The sequence below is a fragment of the Pseudoliparis swirei genome, chromosome 10 (genome assembly GCF_029220125.1).
Source record: "Pseudoliparis swirei isolate HS2019 ecotype Mariana Trench chromosome 10, NWPU_hadal_v1, whole genome shotgun sequence".
Lineage (NCBI taxonomy): Eukaryota > Metazoa > Chordata > Actinopteri > Perciformes > Liparidae > Pseudoliparis > Pseudoliparis swirei.
The window spans coordinates 8,616,940-8,633,314 of record NC_079397.1 but is presented as its reverse complement, the minus strand read 5'-3'; the positions used below and the strand labels follow the sequence as shown (position 1 = coordinate 8,633,314).

The following is a 16,375-nucleotide window of genomic DNA, read 5'->3' as shown; positions in this document are numbered from 1 at the left end:
GTTCACCCAGTGAACCGGACCTGGAGGAAACCTCTGGTTCTGCTGAGTGAAGTCGAAGAGGTTGCGTCTCAAAACCTGCATTCTCACTAATGTCCATCAGGGGGCGACTCCTCTGGTTGTAAAGAAGTATATGCTTCATGTGTTGAAGTTGCATTCTCTCTCCTGACCACCAGGAGGCGACTCCTCTGGTTGTATAGAAGTCTATGAGACTTGATTTGATTTAGTGAACATCCATCTCGAGTTTAAAGTTTTCTTCAATACAGCAAGACTGTAAATAACAATACTTTGAATTCATAAAGCGCTTCTCTAGACACTCATTTCGTAAATGAGGGTCCGTTAGAGTATAGACCATAAAGCAGGGTATGCTTTAGGGCGGGGCTTACTGTGATTGACAGGTCGGCGACTCTATGTCACTCCTCTGCACTCCAAATATGGTCTGGTGTCGTGGAGAGAGCCCCCCCCCCTCCCCCTGTACTGGACCGAGACAGATGACAGACCAAAGAGACGGATGTACAAACAGACAGGAAATAAATCCACGTGCCAATCGTCGTGCCTCCCGTTGCCTTGGGGATGTATCACACGATGGTGGGCTTGCTTGGTGACAGCTGTGAGAGAGCAAGATAGAAGGAGGAGGAGGAGGTGGCGAGAGCACACCAGGCGGTAAACAGAAAAAAAACAAGCGGCCGGTCAAAGTTTTTGTTACCAGGATGAACTTCCTGTTGCCCCCCTGTGACCTCAGATAAGAGCTGGACGCCGACCCCTCGGCGTGGAGCAGTTCCCAGACTTTTGTGCCGGTTAGTGTTAAACTGGTGGAAAAAAAGGTCAGCGCGATATCCGGGGTCGATGGCAACGAGCACTTCCCCTTTTCAGTGGTTTGGTTTGGGGTGTCGTGCGCTGACATCGAGCAGCATGGGATACGTCTGTCGCACGCTAAGCGCTCTCTCTCTCTCTCTCTCCCTCTCTCCGCGAGTCTCTTTTGCCATCTGTGGCGGAATGAGACACTGGAGAATGGCTCACATTGCAGCGTTGATTCATGTGACACTCCGCTGGGCCTTTGGCCTACTTAGCGGAGCGGTAGCATTCTGCACCTCTCCTAAAATGAGCTCCTCCTCTGCCTTCCCAGTTTAGCCAGCTGTCCAACATCCAGGTAACCTCACTATCTTGTCCTTGTATTTTTAATATCCACAAAGCCCTCATGCAAATGTCTCTTTGCAAACTTTGGGTCCATGTTGAGTGACCGGGTCTTTCTTCAAAAGGTCAAGCGTTGGATATAAAGGAACGTTTATTTTCCTTTTTCATTTTCCAAGATTCCCTTTAATCATTAAATGAGCTCACCCAATTTTTTATTGGAGACATAATTTTGCCCCCTCCGAGTGCCCTTCTAGTACTTATGTAATAAAACCACTGTAAATCAGTGACATGCTTATCGAGTCATAACGTCAGCACTGACTCAGTAATGTCAAACAGCAAAAGTTTGACGAACTAGTGGTCATACAGGACCGAGGCTGGAACGGAGAAAACAAGAGCGGTGATGCATTTCAGCCAAACCACATGTGGAGGGGGCCTGCCTCGCATTGAGTCTGCATCATCTTCACCCAGGGGCTGGAGACCAGCTGAGACCGGCTGTCTGATACCTGTTAAGTTACATTTCCCCATGTTCATGCTTCAAATTAACTAAATTAGCAGAGCTTTTTTAGCGACTAGTCGTGAATAACAACAACTTTGGCAAATCTGTGAGGAAAAAAAGTAACTGGGTACCTTTATCGTTAAGAATTAGTAATGTGTCAAGACAAACTCTGGAACTCTTTTCATCGGGTCACATGACATCTATTCTTCTGTCCATCCTGGAGAAGGATCCTACTCTGTTGCTCTCCTGAAGGGTGCTTTACTTTTTTCCCCGTCAGAGTTTTTTTCTATTTTGTGAGGTCAAAGGTCAGGGATGTCGTATGTGGTAAAGCCCTCTGATGTTAATTCGTAATTTGTGATATTGGGCTATACAAAATAAACATGAATATGCGGACACAGCTGATGTCCGATCTAGCACCATGAGTAAACCTGCCCTTAGAGGACAATGGCGAGAGCAAAAAATAAAGTATACCAGCAGCACAAGCAGAGAAAAGTCCTGAAGTCACTAGAGCGTGACACAGAAATAACCCTCCAGTTTGTTACCGTTAGCTAACATTAGCGAACACGAGCTACAGAGAGTTCAACTTAACTAGTTACGGTCCCTGTGACTTCATTTCTTCATCAGTGTGTGTACGCCAATGTACTCTGTGCAGCCGTCCACGTACCGCCATTTCTTCCTGACTGCTCACCCTGTGGACAAAAGCGGTAATGCCCCCATAAGCGACCCTCACTTTGTTACAAGAAAGATCCGCAGCTGCCAGACTTCGTTTATTAAACCTCTCGTTTCATGGAATGAATCAGATGTTCTGGGCAGATGTGGAACAGGAAACAATCGGCTGTGTAGGTCTTGCACATGCATCTGTATTGAATTCAGTCTGTTTTATATCCAGTTAAAAGTTCTTTGTAGTTACGTGAGGAGTATGACATCATCATCTGTTTGTGGTTGTGAATTTCTAAAGGTGTCAAGACAAATATTTAGCATTTAACATCAGTGCGTTGTGAGTTTTTGCCAATGCCGATTGCTGATCTGCATCTACGAGCTAGCCTTCAGCTCCGGGATCAGTCCGGGAGCTCACAGCGTCATGAGGGTATGAAACAGCCGCTAAATACACGAGGCAAACTCAATGAAAAGCACCACGTTGCTTCCACCAAAATGGCCCAGAGAGTTAAAAAAACGGTGAAACTCCTCTCCAGCCGTCTCTGGAATACCTCTCGGATATTTTCAGGTAGGGTATCTCTAACTCCTCTTAAACGTATTCATACATTTCTCCATGGGTTTCATTGTCAACACTCTCTTCTGCAACTAAATCCCTCCAAATGAAAGGTCTAACCCCCCCCCCCCCCCTCTCTTTATGATCCTCCTGTGAATACTTCCTGGTGGCAGAGCTCTCTCGGTCAAGCTCTGCACTGCGAATGCCTCGTTCCGAACACAGAGCAAAGCACACAAGGATAGAGAGAGTGTGTTTGTGTGTGTGTGCTTTGTGTGTCTCTGTTTTGAGTGAAAACACACAACCATCAAGTGCTTGCGGTCTCTTCCACCTCTCCGACTCTGACCATCTCTTTTCTTTCTTCTCAGCCTCTTTGTATTTCCGTGTTTATAGCTCGCCCACGCAAACCATTTTTCTTCCCCGTCCTGTAGTTTAATTGCCGCGACCAGCAGGCGTATGGGCGGCTGAATATGTTGCATCTTTTGTGAAAGCCACAGCGACACTCTCGTCCCCTCTTCTAATGAAGACCTACCGGGCCGTTCCCTCCTCCAGGACTCTGCTGAGGTTTCATTTCACGTCCTCCCCGGCCGCTCCTATGCCAAGCCGCTCGGTGCCAGGCCAGATGCTCTCTGCCAACTCACCCTCCATCCTGCTTATCAATGCAAGAAATTGCAATCTGCAGCTCACCTCAGTGCCTCTAATGCTGCGTTCACATCAAAAGCGTTTTATACTCGCGTGATTTTACTCGCTTGACTATTTGTGGCTTTTCTCTTCATTCGTCTTAGAGGGGGCGGGGCTTATCTCTGTGGCTTTATTATGTAGCTTTACTCCGTGGAAACAGTTATAATTTCCTTCATCCGGCATGGAAGAAATAACCACTAGTTCTGCTCTGCACTTGTTCAGGACATCCCACAAACGTCGGAACATCTAACGCCCTCGTGTTTGGGTTCATAACATTAATATCATATATATATATATTTATACATAACATCACCCGTAGGCTCACACAGCTCGGTGACTTTCATTGACTATGTCTGAATAACTGTCTCTTCCAGCGCCACGACAGCAGCAGCAGGTAGGTCACCAACGGCGGAGCGTCTCAACGCTGATTGGCTTTCGCAACTCGGCGTCGGGCGAATTTTTCGGCAAAGTTTAAATATTTCAACTTTGATTTTTCACACGATGCAATACGCATCAAACCGGCAAAGATCAGCGTCTATCGCAACAACTTGCGTCTGTACGTTGACTTTGCTTATGGGATCTGCTCGCGTGAAAATTTCTCAATGCTTTTGGTGTGAAGGCAGCTTAACCCTTGTGTTGCCTTAGGGTCATTTTGACCCGAATCAATATTACACCCTCCCCCCGCCTTTGGGTCATTTTGACCCGATTCAATGTTTCACCCTCCTGTTACCTTTATATTTACTAACATATTTTACCCTTTGGGTTCAATTTGACGCCAGCAATTAAAACCTCCAGAAAATTATTAGAATTAATATTGTTTTCCAAGTTTAAGTGTGAGGCACTTTATGTTTGTTTGTTGACTACCGAAAGAACACCGACATTAAACATTGAATGGGGTCAAATTAATCCTAAGGCGGGGGGAGGGTGTAATATTGATTCGGGTCAAAATGACCCTAAGGCAACACAAGGGTTAAGAAGGCTCCGATTGCAGTTCAAAAAGTGTGTACACCATTGGAGCCACAATACAGCAATGTAGTGGTAATAAACCAGGTTTAGGCCAGGATCTCCAGTCATCACCAAGCACGTCCCGGGTGAGGTCGATGATCAGAGCAACGTAACTACTTGGTTAGGTTTAGAAATAGTTCATGCTCGGGGTTAAGATTGTATGTGCGATCGTATGTGACGTAGTGACGAAGTTGTTTACGTGACCTGATGGCGAGGAATCGTAGTTACGCACGTTACCTAAAATAACTCCACGTGATGTTTGGTTTCCCATGCGGGACACCAACAGCGGTCTCCTTGGTGAAAGTCATGTTTGTCACCTGACTTCATGAAACGTAAATATGTTTGTTTTTTCAGTGAGGGCAGCTATTTGGTATTAATATTCATAATCCCCAGAGGATAACTCGTTGTCAATTTGATGATCCCATCAGGTTTTGTCGAGTGCCACTGACCCTGGTCAAAGATTCCCCCGTGACCACTGAACAAACATGTCCAGAACCTTTGGATATGCATGATCCCCAAAGTACTACCACATTCTGTATCACCACTCTCAGGCCAAAGCTTTACTGAAGAGCCACGGGGCAAACATATCGATATCTTAACGAATAACTTAACACGTACATGTTTCCTGAACAGATTTCCTTCCCGCTAAATGAGCTTAGAAACACTGGTCTTAATCTAATTGGTGGATTTGGCCAGTGGTGGCCCAAAGATTAGAGGAGCAGGTTAGTGTGTTTAAATAAAGTAGTTAAATGATATCGACAAGACGCTGTATCTCATAATCTGATGACCTGCCTGCGATCACATTGCCTTCTCCTGGAAGCCTCAAAGCAGACACGGGATATCTAAAGAGACCTTTCTTTGTGACATTTGCACCCCAGATGATGAACACTTTCCACTTCAGATTCTTCATTGTAGTCTTTACTGTTGTGCCACAGGCCAAAAGGCAAATTTGTTGTCTCATTCATATTCCACAGAAGGATGCAACTTGTTCTACAATCCGATATTCACTCTCGTAGCGCCACACCTAAAGGTTGTCATGGTTGCCTCCGCGGTTTTGGCTCTAAGAACAGCCCAACAGTCGTTGTGTTGTTTGTTTCGGGTGCAGTGAACGTTGCCGTCTCCTGGAACACGAGCAGGGCTTTGTAGCCGAGTCCAGTTTCCACATTTATTAAAGACGGCCGGCGAAGGCGAGTACACTCTGAAGCTAATCACTGAGTCAACAGCGTTCTATCTCATCCCCCCCCCTCCCTCTCCACCCCCCACAGCCCGAATAATACATTCTGTCAGACGGCTCATTGGGCCTGCTCGGAGAACCGTCTCCCCGTGTCCGTTCCCATTCCCTCGAGGAAGCAACGTGTTTGCTGAGGAAATATTTGAGGAGTGTCCAATTTCCCCGGCATGTTACGAAAGACTTCTTAATGGGAAAGTTGGATTCTTGAGAGGGCGGCCGGCCAGAGAGATGATGACTGAGGTTGGCTCAGAGAGCTGGAACAGGCAGAGCTCCGGACAAACAAAAGCCTGTCACTATTTTTATAGCGAGCGGAGGGTAAACACGTTTCATAATCAAATGCGCACTCGCCCCAACCTACGCAGACACTGACTCATTTTTACTGCCTGTTTTTTTTTCTTCCCCGGTGGACCCGGGCAGGGCGGAGGGGGACGGGGCGGCGATCCTGCAGTCGACGGAGGAAAGTGATCACCCATTAGTTTCACTCTTTTTCATCCGTCTGTGGTTTTTCCTCCTCCTCCTCCTCCTCCTCCTCCTCCTCCTCTCTGCAGCGGCGTGTGATGTCTGCAGCTCCCGCCTCCTCCTCCTCCTCCCGCGTCACTTCCTCTCCCCGGTCGGCTGTCATGTCAACACAAGCACACCCCTCCTCACAGGCGTGCTCTCACATACAAGCTTGAATGCACACATACACACACACACACACTCACACTCACCCACACTCACATGGGAGCTGCTAATTACGACCACACAAACCCAGCAGAGATACAACTTTCACATGTGTCTGTTTGAGCTACATCGAGGTGCATGATTCACAGACATCAGTCAGTTCATCGGCTCCAGAGAGGGGAGAACAAAAAAGAAATAAAAAAGTAATTATACTGTCCGATGAGCCTCTGACGCCGAGGTTATACACAGCAGCCGTGTTGTTTTTCCTGGCTGCTGCTGACGAAAGAGGAGAGAGATAGAGAGAGAGACGGAGAGGCAGAGTGGAGGGAGGACGGGCTCAGCTGCATAAATTGAGCAAAAAGAAGAGGGGGGGGGGGGGGTATTGGTTTCACCGGCCACATTTACGCAGCCGAAAGGAAATGAGGAGTGAAACAGATCTTATTAGTTTGAGACGGTGCGAGCAGAAACATCTGACGGGCGTCACGCACGGCCTGTGACGCAGATGGGGAAAGTCTGCGTCCAGCAAGAAGCACCCACAAAGACAACAGGAGGGGGGGGGGGGGGGGACACACACACACCCTCCAGACATTTCCGTGAATATAGGGTTTAGTATTATTTCTTATCTTTTCATCTTGAATGTGTTCTTACGTGTAAATGTGAGCCTCAATTTGCACGGTGACATAGATATTGTGTTTTCAAAATAAACTTCAGTAGTCACAGTAGGAGTACAGTTTCTGCTAGTTATATATATATATATATTAGGGCTGTCAATTGATTTAAAAAAATTAACTAATTAATCGCACATTTTGAAATTCATTAATCGCGATTAAAAGGTTTTTTTTCTTCTAAAGACTAAATCTTCTAAATTAACGAGTAATCACTTAGCGTGTATTTTAGACACTTGTTTAATTGTATTCTTTTTTAAAGACAAAACTTCACACAGAGCTGTGTTTTCAAAGAGGCTCCTACCTATAAAGTGCCAGCGAGGGATTTAATATCGTGGATGATAAATTGTTTCTTCGGTGAAACATCCAGATTAGTAAAAAACAAAGGTGTATTAGAGACCCCATTGGTCCTGCAACATTGAACAACAGCAGAACCAGTGTCCTAGGTAAACTGACAAATATGTCACGTTAACCCTCTGGAGTCTGGGCTCATTTTCTCGATTTTACAAAAACATGTAAATTCACCTTTTAAAGGCTTTTGCATATGACACATCCCAGTGTTTCCCCCACCATTATATCAGGGTGAGGCCCCGCCCCCCTGTAATGTTCTCTATAGCGCCAGATTACAGCAGAAGTAATGTAAGGTTCTTTCCTTAAAGACGTCTTTGTTCTTTTATTAAACTAAACGTTTGTTGTTGATCGTCTCTACAGCAGCATGTCATTCTGTCTCGACGTGTCGTTCACACTTCTCAGCTCTCCGTCATGCGGGCCGCAGAGCTCCATGCCGGCGTGCCTGCGCGCGCATCGGGGCGGAGCAAAAAAAAAAAAAGTCACCTGCACCTTCCGCCCCGCGGCACCGACACGTCGCCCTCTGTTTCTCTGTGAATATCGAGGAGCAGACGGGAGGAAGGAGGCGGACTGCCGCGGCTTGACACTTAGAGGAGTGCAAAAACTTCAACGCACACCGGAAGTAAACAAAGTTGCGTTAATTGTGTTAAAATATTTTAGTGCGTTAATCGCGCCCAAATTAATCGCATAGATTAACGCGTTCACGCTGACAGCCCTAATATATATATATATATAAATTAATATATATATATATATATATATATATTAATTTCAAAGTAAACTTCTGTAAGTTTCCACTTGTTACTACATGCATCATGTCTTTTCAAAATAAACTCCCAACATGTACCTGGTCAGGTTAAGATAACACCATTTAAAGGTTATGTTTAAGAAAATATTTTGGTTCCAGTTAAAATAAAATAAAAATACCTACCGTGTGATTAACACACAGTTATTGTACTATGAAAGTTACTTTACCACAATAACATAAGTCAATATTGACTTTGGATCAGTAAAGGAACAATGGTTTACTGGGTGATGGTCCTGAGATTCTTTGGTTGATATGCTGTTTGCTTATAGGTCCTAACTGAGGACCAGAACACAGCGTGGCACTTTAGAAGCCAGACTACTAAACAAATAAATGGTAAATGTTTTTGTATGGTTGATGTAGGTTACGACTGCATCCGGAAGTACAGCATCAAGAAACTCTCTTCTAAAGTTGACTTCCGGAAGAGACAGCCGCATTCTGAACTCTCCGTGCCACATGCTCACCGATGTGACCACCCCAGTTATGAATCAGCAAAAAAAATGTTGACCGCCGGGAGTGCGCGTAAAAAAGCGCGCACGCGCGTGAACGTGCACAATTTAGTCCGAACAGCAGGTTTTGTTTGTTCTTCTCACTGGCGAGTATAAAATATGCCGAAGCGCCGGCGTCACCTCGAGGACGCACTGTGCGCCATCACTGCGCATGCACTTATAGGGACACATCACACTTCAGAGTGTATATAGTTTTAGAAACTCTCAGAGAAACTCGTTGTGAACTTTTCTGAAAAATGTCATATTAGAAAATCATAAACAACCTCACCTGTCATCGGTAATTTCAAGGTTGGTGTCCAGCCGGACATCAAAACACAGCGCGAGGCCTCACTCCCTCTTGTTGACTTCAACTTCTATTTCTATGTGCGCAACACCACCTGGAATGCGGACACTGGCGCGCGCACGGTGCACATGACCCATGATCGAAAGGAATCTCTCCTGCGGGAATATATTGCGCTTTCCTCTCCAACAAAAACACACTTTTTTTAATCCCTTCCCCAAACACCGCGGGAGAGGAGGGGGTCCTCGCGCCGGAATACCGCGGAACACGAGCGCACAGACGCACCTGCGGCAGAAACGCGCAGCCGATCCCACGTCACAGCCCGAGCTATTAGAAATGACTTCACTCACGCTGACAGGCGCTCCTCTCCACGCGCACTGACAGGCGACATCTCCCTCCTCTTTTAAAGTGCGTGTCTCAGCTGGCAGGTGCATCCGCGAATAGTGACGTCCCGTCCGATGAGGCGCAGCTTGGTCCGCGCCGGCCGGGATCGGCTGGGCTCGGCTCGACCCGCTAGTTCCTCCTCCTCCCGCATATGGCTGCTGGTTGTCGGCAGACGGCTGCGTACAACATTTGGGCTCCTTCTCCATCGGCGCACTCCGCCTCTGTGTTGCTGGCTGCTCGTGATATCAGGTCCATGTGACACGCTCAGGCCGCTGTCAGTGGAAACTTAAAGGGACCTCCCACGTGATGGCGCTCTGTGCGCGCCCACGTCATTTCATGCTCGCGTCCCGGAGAAATAAGATGCTGCGCCCCTAATACAAGTACACGCGAGTAATGATGATGAAGAAAGTGTTGATTACATGATGAAGAAGAGCTTGTGTCGTCATTCCATGGCTACTTATTTATTTAAAAGTGAGCTCATGCCGTATATGACGTCATCATAGGGTGACAACATTATTGGGGAATTACAGCTGATCTCATACAGACAGACAGACATACAGACAAACAGACAGACAGACATACAGACAAACAGACAGACAGACAGTCAGACAGATGGGCAGACAGAGAGAGAGAGAGAGACCGTGACAGAGAGAGAGAGAGAGAGATAGACAGACAGACAGACAGACATGATGGGCAGACAGACAGACAGACATACAGACAGACAGACAGACAGACAGTCAGACAGCCAGGCAGACAGAGAGAGAGAGAGACAGTGACAGAGAGAGAGAGAGAAAGACAGAGAGACAGACAGACAGACAGATGGGCAGACAGAGAGAGAGAGAGAGAGAGACAGTGACAGAGAGAGAGAGAGAGAGAAAGATAGACAGACAGACAGACAGACAGTCAGACAGCCAGGCAGACAGAGAGAGAGAGAGACAGTGACAGAGAAAGAGAGAGAGAGAGAGACAGACAGACAGACAGACAGATGGGCAGACAGAGAGAGAGAGAGACAGAGAGCGAGAGAGAGACAGGCAGGCAGACAGAGAGACAGACAGGCAGGCAGGCAGACAAAGAGACAGACAGACAGACAGAGAGACAGACAGACAGACAGACAGAGAGACAGACAGACAGACAGGCAGGCAGACAGAGAGACAGACAGACAGGCAGGCAGACAGACAGACAGACAGAGAGACAGACAGACAGGCAGACAGACAGACAGAGAGACAGACAGACAGGCAGACAGACAGACAGACAGACAGAGAGACAGACAGACAGACAGGCAGACAGACAGACCGGCAGCAGATGGACAGACAGGCAGGCAGACAGATGGGCAGACAGGCAGGCTGACAGACATACAGGCAGACAGAGAGACAGACAGACAGACAGGCAGACAGACAGACCGGCAGCAGATGGACAGACAGGCAGGCAGACAGATGGGCAGACAGGCAGGCTGACAGACATACAGGCAGACAGAGAGAGAGAGAGACGGGTAGACAGACGGGCAGGCAGACAGACAGACACCTTCTCCCCCAAAGGATGTGTCCGTGCACAAATAGACATGTTACACCCTCAGCCTAAAAACGGCCATTACACACCAGACAAAAATGTGAATACCTGCTGATTTTTTTCCTGTGTAATATCTAACCCATGCTCAAAAGAAAATAGAGGCTGGAATTTGACCTCTATTGGATCATTAAGATCAGCTCTGCACTGGCTGCTAACTGGGGGCCATTCTCTGGAGCTGCTGCACGCTCCCATGATTACACTTTTGAAGTAATAATCTTTGAGCGTTTTAATTTAAAGTCTAATGAGGCCACACCATGGTAATGGATGAAAGCCCTCGCGTTTGCACTATTACGAACTTGGAATCTTTGGCAACATTCTTGGGTAATCCAATAAATACACGGGCTGCAATTACTACTTGTCGCCATAGGTGTCACCAAAGAGAAGAACACGTAGATCTTCCAGGCGGTAACTTTAAGTTAATGAGGACCGACCTGACCAACACCACCATCACTACAGATCTGCTCTAGGCTTCTAGAAAGACCCGTACAGTATGGCAGTGTGAAATGTATACTTATATATTCAATAAAAGCCATGTTCAGATTTACATTGGAGTAATAAAAATAAAACCATTCTCATCGTCTGGCTTTGCATTCACGCTAATGAAACTTGAACCAGCGCTCTGCAATTTGCAATAAGTGGACGCCTCTGCCAAGCTGCACTTAATAGAAACGCCAACATCACTCACTCCACGGAGCCTGGAGGAGGTCCACTCGCAGATGATTCATCAGAAACCTTTACCAGAACCTGACAAGTAAATACAATCCAAAGTAAGCACACACAGAATGGTTCTTATAGTTCTTTAAAAAGGCTTTGCGGTTCTATGAAGAATCATCACCTACTGAATAACCATTTTTTTCGTTTGAGGCACCATGATAGGTTCACGGGGAAAAAAGGGAAGAACCCTTTAGGAGAGCAGCAGAGGAGGATCCCTCTCCAGGGTGGACAGATGTAATAGATGGCATGTGACCAGAAGGAATCATTACAGAGTAACAACACAATAACCATGTTTTGAAGGTTCTTTGAGACACCTTTATAGATTATTTGAAGAACTCTTTAAAGAAATGTTTTTTTAAAGAACCCTGGTTTGAAAGAATCTTTATGGAACCACAAATGGTGCCTTAAAGAACCCTTTTTTGAAGGTTCTTTGAGACACCTTTATCGGTTCTTTGAAGAACTCTTTAAGGAAATGGATATTTAAAGAACCCTGGTTTGAAAAGTTCTTTGTGGAACCAAACATGGTTCTTCTTTGCCATCATTCTGAAGAACCATTTTCGGTTCCAGACGGCACCTTCATTGTTCAGTGTGCAGGAAGCATGCTGGGATGCACCACGCTGCTACTGAGCCTCTTTCCTCACTCCGGGTGACATCACCGCTATAATTTGTGTACTCTAACAAGTTATTTCACGTATGTTTTAAGTCCCAAAGACATTCTTTCACTTCTTTTCTTGAATCCTGTTGCTTTCAATTCAAATCTTCTTTTTTTTTCTTTTGAAAAAAATGTATTTCACATACATCAAACATATAAGGACAAACAGTCCGTTTCTAAGCTGTGACGAGGATACAAACACATATATGTAATTGATAAGCTCTCGTTGTTGTGACTTGACATGATGTCCTCCTTAGAGGGTCTCTGGCCGTCAGGACCGTGTGAACATATCACAGATCCGGGGGTCTCGGAGCCTGGCGGACCCCCTGTGGTTTGAATCAGAGCGGATTACAACTCTGCTAACAACACCTCTCCACTTTCCCCGTCTTCCTTTTTTTGTGCGATCGGCTCCATCGACCAAGTGACACTGCCAACTAAAAGTGATTCTTTGAGAAAGTATGAAACAGAAATCCAAAGCGCACTTGTATACAGAAAGGTTTTTGATGATCAGGCTAATAAGGTTAATCTAATCAGGTTAATTTATTTTTATTAATGTATCGTGTATACAGAATGGCAAATATGACAGATGGGGACCAGACTACAATTTACTTTATAATCTTACCAAAAGGTTAATTTAGTGCTGATCTCATTTTTTAGATTTACTTAAACCTTTATTTAACCAGGTGAATCCCATCGAGATTAAAAATTTCTTTTTCGAGGGTGCCCTGGACAAGACAGGTGCAGCAACATAAGAAACACATAGTTACAAACAAAAAAACACAGAGCTAAACAAGTTAAAAGAAACTTAAGAGAGAGTGACATAACAAAGTTAATTTAAGAAACATTGACATGTTTGGGAACCTGCCTCCATTTCTTTCATGTTATATTTAAAAGCAGTAAGAGGTATCAGTTCTTTGAGTTTTAAATTATTCTGCAACTGTCACAGTTTCAGCTCCACAGCCTCCTCACTCCCCGTCGTCAGTCTAACTCTCTTCACCTGTTCACACACCTGTTGTCACAGTTCAGCTCCTCACTCTGTGGTTCAGTCACTCCCACCTCGTCAGTCTGACTTCCTTCACCTGTTCACACACCTGTCTTTGATCACTAATCAAATCCCTATATAGTCTCCTGCCACACACACACACATACACACACACACCACCCCACCCCACCCCACCCCACCCCACCCCACCCCACCCCACCCCACCCCACCTTGCCAGATTGTTCTTCCTTTTCTATGCCTGACTCTCCAGCACTTGTTTCTAGACGGATTTCCTGTTGCCGACCCTGCCTGTTCCTGGTTAACCCGCTAGTCCGACTCCCCGTGAACCTACCAGCCCTTCGTCCTGTTGATACTCTGCCTGCCGTTTCCAGTGTGGAATATAAGTTCGAAGGATCCCTGGAGTCGAGGGTGCATTTGGGTCTACACACGAGTCGTTACAGCAACATGATCTTCTGCAATCGATTGATGACATTTTGTCGGTTGAGAATCACTTTTGTTTCTCTACTTTATTTATAGCTCAGTCGCCATGGACCAAATGTCTTCATTGTACTTTTCTGTAAACCACGGATCCGTTGCGTCGTGTGGACGTTTTTGCATTCAGTCAAATCGAGTGAAGTCGCAACAAGGGTCGACGGGTCAAACTAAATTCAAGATTTAAGGTTTTATTTGCCATTTGTGCCTATTAGAGTAGACCAACAGACCAGACCCATGGGAGATCTAGTGAAGAGCTCTCAGAGTTAACAGTTTAGAAATAACACTATAATAATAAGAACAAAAATACAAAGTATTAAAGAAAACACTATACAACAGGTGGTAATATGTACAAGAACAAGAAATATGCTGGTATGTAGAGTTTTGGATACAGATTTAAATTACTGTCACATATTGCACATAAGTATAGTGAGGTAGACTCTATAAACCAGTGGTTCTCAAATAGGGGTATGTGTACCCCTGTGGGTATGTGAAACCACTCCAGGGGGTATGTGAGATTTTTCAAAATATATTTTAAATGAATACCCATTAAAAAAATTTATCATTGTTCATCATTTCATTTTTCACATTACTCTTATTTTTACATTGTGCCTCTTGCCACACCATCATTGTACATAAAGGAGTTCAGTTAAAAGTTTAGATTAATAAGCAAATGAGAACACAGGAGATTATAATGTGGAAAGCTCAGGCCTTTAATACTTTAAAATACATATATTTTATAAAATAAGCCGATAAAATGTACTCTTTGTATTGGATTTAAGGACATATGACAACAAATAAAATGTGTGGGAATTTAATGTAACATACTTTTCTTTTCTTTTTTACTCTTTACATTCTTTACATTTACACTACTGCACATGTTGCTCTTCACAGGATGGGAAAGAGGACGTTCCAGTAACAAGAGGTCCAGATAACTGGAATTACTCATCACATGATTCATCCACACTGTGACTGGAGATGTCGTGAGACACTGAGATCACCCAGAGAACATGGACTGTCTTTGTTTCAGAGTAGAACCACGGCAATGTTAAACCAATAACAGCTAGAACATAACATCTAATGTAACTATTCATAATTTCCATCATATTCATCAGAATCAGAATCAGAATTGTATTTATTGCCAAGTAGGTTTACACCTACCTGGAATTTGTTCTGGTGTATAGGTGCATACAGTGAACATAAAATGAACATAAAACATAAAACATACAAACACAATAAGTACTACAATCCAAAAAGCAGGGCAGGAGTGCAAAAGTGCATGTACAATGTTCAGTGTGCAAAGTAGTGTGTGCATAACACAGGCTTGAGGTGTGGGGGCGGGATAAGTAGGGATAAGTGACCACGTCACGTGGGGGTCCGGGCCTTGTTTATGAGGCCAACGGCAGCCGGGAAGAAGCTGGTTTTGTGGCGTGAGGTTTTGGTCCTGATGGACCGCAGCCTCCTGCCGGAGGGAAGGACCTCAAAGAGTTTGTGACCCGGGTGGGAGGGATCGGCCACAATGTGACCTGCCCGCCTCAGGGTCCTAGAGGCGAACAGGTCCTGTAGAGATGGCAGATTGCAGCCAATCACCTTCTCGGCAGAACGGATGACACGCTGCAGTCTGCCTTTGTCACTGGCAGTGGCAGCAGCGTACCAGATGGTTATGCAGGAGGAGAGGATGGACTCAATGATGCAGGTGTAGAAGTGCACCATTATTGTCTTTGGCAGGTTGAACTTCTTCAGCTGCCGCAGAAAGTACATCCTCTGTTGAGCTCTGTTGGTGAGGGAGCTGATGTTCAGCTCCCACTTGAGGTCCTGGGAGATGATGGTGCCCAGGAAGCGGAAGGACTCTGCAGTGTCGACTGGGGAGTCCCTCAGGGTGATGGGGGTGGGTGGGGCTGGGTTCCTTCTGAAGTCTACGACCATCTCCACTGTCTTCAGAGCATTTAGCTCCAGGTTGTTCTGCCCACACCAGGTCACCAGATGATCAATCTCCTACCTGTAAGCGGACTCATCCCCCCCAGAGATGAGCCCAATGAGGGTGGTGTCGTCCGCGAACTTAAGGAGCTTGACGGACTGGTGACTGTAGGTGCAGCTGTTGGTATACAGGGAGAAGAGTAGAGGGGAAGGAACGCAGCCCTGAGGGGAACCGGTGCTTATAGTCCTGGAGTCAGAGACGTGCTTCCCCAGCCTCACGCGTTGCCTCCTGTCAGACAGGAAGTCGGTGATCCACCTGCAGGTGGAGTCAGGCACGCTCAGCTGGGAGAGCTTGTCCTGAAGCAGAGCCGGAATGATTGTGTTGAAGGCAGAGCTGAAGTCAACAAACAGGATCCTGGCGTAGGTTCCTGAGGAGTCCAGGTGCTGGAGGATGAAGTGTAGGGCCATGTTGACTGCATCGTCTACAGACCTGTTGGCTCTGTAGGCAAACTGCCGACATTCATTGAATGTGTTGTAACTCTATAATGACATCTATTGCCTCTGTCCATCCTGGAGAGGGATCCTCCTCTGTTGCTCTCCTGAAGGGTTCTTACTCTTTTCCATTTTAAAGGTTTTTTTCTATTTCT

General features: G+C 45.8%; 1 protein-coding gene across 4 annotated transcripts in view; it reads right to left on the bottom strand.

Moving 5' to 3' along the window:
- net1 (neuroepithelial cell transforming 1) overlaps window positions 1-9,662 on the bottom strand; it is a 79,468-nt gene extending 69,806 nt beyond the window's left edge. For 2 of the 4 annotated variants that reach the window (XM_056424368.1, XM_056424369.1), the window contains exon 1: window positions 9,372-9,662. The gene's annotated coding sequence lies outside the window, so the exon portion shown is untranslated. Of the gene's footprint in view, window positions 1-9,009; window positions 9,253-9,306; window positions 9,325-9,371 lie in introns of those variants that run through there. The other 2 variants (XM_056424371.1, XM_056424370.1) reach the window with 2 other exon arrangements.
- Window positions 9,663-16,375: the final 6,713 nt, after the last annotated feature.